The 3,802-nt window shown below is 34.3% G+C and overlaps 1 long non-coding RNA gene across 1 annotated transcript; it reads left to right on the top strand.

Moving 5' to 3' along the window:
• Nucleotides 1–669: 669 nt before the first annotated feature.
• LOC117110179 lies at nucleotides 670–2,714 on the top strand. The gene is made up of 3 exons (XR_004445639.1): nucleotides 670–727; nucleotides 1,768–1,996; nucleotides 2,464–2,714. It is a non-coding gene; the product is annotated as an uncharacterized LOC117110179 (long non-coding RNA).
• The last annotated feature ends 1,088 nt before the right edge of the window (nucleotides 2,715–3,802 follow it).

The raw sequence follows: 3,802 nt of genomic DNA, 5'->3' as shown, positions 1-3,802 counted from the left end.
CCCACATATAATAAACATGGGACCCATATGTCAATTACCTGGGCAAGTAAATATGGGAGGCCCATATTTAATCCAAATGGAGCCCATGTACCAAATATGTGGGCAGTTACATATGGGCATGCCCATATTTAATTTGCATGGGACCCATATGCCAAATAGCTGGGCATATAATTATGGGAATGCCCACATTTAATCCACATGGGTTCAATGTGTCAAATATCTGGGAAAATACATATTTGCATGCCCATGTTCAGTCTCCATGGGCACCACATGCCAAATAACTGGGCAGATAATTATGGGAATTCCCACATTAATCTACACGGAGCCCATGTGCCAAATATCTGGGAAATAAATATGGACATGCTCTTGTTCAATCTACACAGATAATTATGCCCTGGATTCCCCTCTGACCCACTGTTAATTATACTTTATTTTTAGGACGTTATACGTAGCAACAGTTATGACATGAATGCTCCATTGCGGTACTTTTTATTTAATAAGTGTGTGCGCATGCTCAGTAGAAATACCAGTTTGAATGAAGCTAGCGATGATCGGAGCATCGGACTTTATAAGCCAATGAACTATCTGTCTTTGGCAGTTCCGGTGTCCCGTTTCAAGTTTTGAATTCACAAACGAAGCGCCCATTCTAGTGCCGTTGTCTTGTAACGAGTGTAAAGGAAGTTCCGGAAGGCCTAAGCAAATTTGACAAGTCACAGTGAAGTACAAAGTAAGTAATTTATACTTGCCTAGCCTAGGCCTAAGTTGTTGAATTCCCTAACTATACTACTACTGTACTGTGCTAGGCCTAATTCGCGGCCAAAACCATTGCATTCACTGGGCCTAGGCTAGGCCTAGATACGTAGGCCTAGGCCTTCTTGTTTAAGCGTATGCTGGCCTAGTTTCTTGAACTAGCGTTGGATCGCCAGTTAACTCTCTGGCTAGGGGCATAAGCCAAGGCACATCTTACGTTTTTTGTCTTATATTTTTCGCCGGTGTATAGGATAGGCCCTGTCTACCTAACTAATGTCATTGTGTATAGCTAGGCCTAGCCTAGACTTTGTGATGGAAGTTTAGTATAGGGGACCTGGCTGGCAAGCCCTTCCCACCCCCAAGCCTAGGGGGCCTAGGCTGTCCATATATGAGTCCACATATGCACCAGAACAGAACATAATGTCATTGTCAAAATATTGAATTCCAACATGATGGAGTGCATTACAATTCAAAGCTGTTTTCTGTTTCTCAAGCATAAAATACTACACTTTATTTAATGGAAGTGGATATATTTACGTTGTCGTAAACAAATCAGTAAACGATATATTTACGTAAATGAAACAACGCATGCGCAGTCATACTTTAACAAACCTGCATTTTCAGCACTCGATATTAGCGTGGCCTCCCATGGCCGCAGTGATTCCCCCAAGTTCAGCATGGCACTTTAAATTAATTTATAATTTTGTTTTTTATTTTTTTATTAAAACGTAATTTAATTTTCTACAACAGCACAGTATGTAGTTTAAACACTAAATAAATTATTAAATCATTGTGTTAAATTTTCAAATAAAAGTGATACTGTACTGTATTATGAGATGGAAATGTTATGTTCATCTTACTCAATCATCTGTTAAATGAACACACGACCTAAATACAAGGCCTAGGCCTATGCAAGGTTTCCTTGCTAAAACTTAATTACAAGGAATGAAGATCGTCGATCTTAATTGTAAAGTTAAACATTTTCTTTATTTCTTCTTTATGTTGTGTTTTTGTCAGGAGTAAAAAAAAAAAAACAAAAAAAAAACATGGCATCCATAGGCCGTTATTAATGGAGCTACTGTAAGTATTGGCGAAGATGGACACGTAAACTTAAAATTCAATATGCATTATCAGATCACCAGTCCTGAGCTGCAGTATGTGCTACCTGCCAACATACCAGTACTTTCTATGGAAGCATTATAATAATTTTGATCGGTTCTTGAAGATGGTCTTGTGCAAACAATTGGTGAGTTTTGTTGTGAAAACAATAATAATAAGTGAATACTTTATTGGTCAATGGTATTAAAGGATTAGATGATGTACGCGTAAAATTAGATTTCATAATTCAGTGATATAATAGTAAACAAAATACTACATTGTTGTCTTATGCTAATGACTTTTTTAGTTAAAGCATAATGTTTGTTATTTTTTTGTTTTTACTTAATTTTTTAAAATTTTAATTGGATTGGATAAACCTACTTTCATTAATATATTTAACTAAGTATTTAACACAGCTTGAATTTGTGCTGAATTTGTGATGTGCAGCCTGAGAGTCACCTTAACATTATTTAAACTTGCACAAAACACCTCATTTAAACTTATCACAGAACAAAAATTTCAAAATACATCAACTTCTTCATGTGATGGAATTTGGTGAGCGTTTGTTTTATTTACATGATAATTCACTTAACATATTTATATTATATTTTACAGTATTTTCAAGCCTTGAAACTTGTTTAACAACATTTAAATCTATCCTGAACAACTTTGTTTCCTGACTTCATCTTCACTGGATCAAAAAGTACTAAGAAGTCTCAAAAGCTCAAGATTGTCAAAATTGGTAAGTTAATAGATTCTAAAAACCAAATGTTCGGGCGAGACTTTTTTATACCTTGTTTATCGAACCCGCCTACTGCAAATATTGGTATTTTTAAAATAAAAATAAAATTTTATTTTTGAGCAATTAGCACACCCACCACCACAAAAAAAAAGGAAATTGCAGCAAAAAATTAGTTTTTTAAAATTATAATTATGCCCTCCACTGCCTTGAAATCTCCAAAGATATAAGATATACATACTGTATTTATATAAATTTTAAATATTTAACCATCCTACTTTACATTCACCAATAAAATTGTATATTTATTTTCTCCTCCGTCTGGATGTTTTAGGCAGACTGTTTGCTGAATAAAAAAACTAAATTTTATCTTATATTTTATTCTGCCCTCCTCCGATGATCTTTAGAAGAATAAGTACGCGAAACAAGGTATAAAGGATTACTGTGTGGATCTAAGCACTACATTGTTACTTTATTGTTCGTAAAACCCAATCTGTTTAGCTTCTATAAATATATATTGAATTATAGGATGATACTCTAATTAATAGTACTCAACACATCCTTAATAAAATCATATTTAAGACAATCAAAGTGTTTAATACTGTAAAACATCTACCAGCTAAACTTTCATGTGCAAAAAAATTTCACAAATACTGTACCATACAGAATTTATTAATATCGTATGTTAATGAGGATTGTAATTATCATGTAATTATTAGCTGTGTCTGGCCAGCTAAACCCTAGCAGATAGGCAAGTTTATACCTGGGCTTTTCTAGCCTAAAACTCATGATACGATATTGTCATCATAGATGATCTATTATGTATAGTGTTCATCTCATGAGTAAATTTAGGTGTTAAGGCACATAGAAAGAATTATTAGAATAATACTCCTTTAAAAAAAAATGTGATGAGGGTGGGTTTTTTTTTTATAACCGCATCAATATTTCCAAATAGTTAATGTGCGCAGGAGTGATAATCTAACAATTTTTTTCATATGCGCCCTTATCAATTTGCGAAAGTTTCATGTCACAAAAGTTTCTTGATTTACATTAGTTGTAATGCTGTAAGTTAACCTCTTTGAGATTGTTTGTGCACTAAGCCTCTTAGTTTTTACAGCCAGGCCTTGCTGAAGACTGAGTGGTTAATTCTAGGCAAATAATATGCGTTGCATTTATCTGTGATGCAATTGTGGAAGTGTTTCGCAATTAGCGTAA

Source organism: Anneissia japonica, unplaced genomic scaffold, assembly GCF_011630105.1.
Source record: "Anneissia japonica isolate Jap-2015-1 unplaced genomic scaffold, ASM1163010v1 scaffold6537_len306802_cov134, whole genome shotgun sequence".
Taxonomy (NCBI): Eukaryota; Metazoa; Echinodermata; class Crinoidea; order Comatulida; family Comatulidae; genus Anneissia; species Anneissia japonica.
Note: the sequence above shows the minus strand (reverse complement) of the source record. Positions and strands in the feature narration are given on the sequence as shown.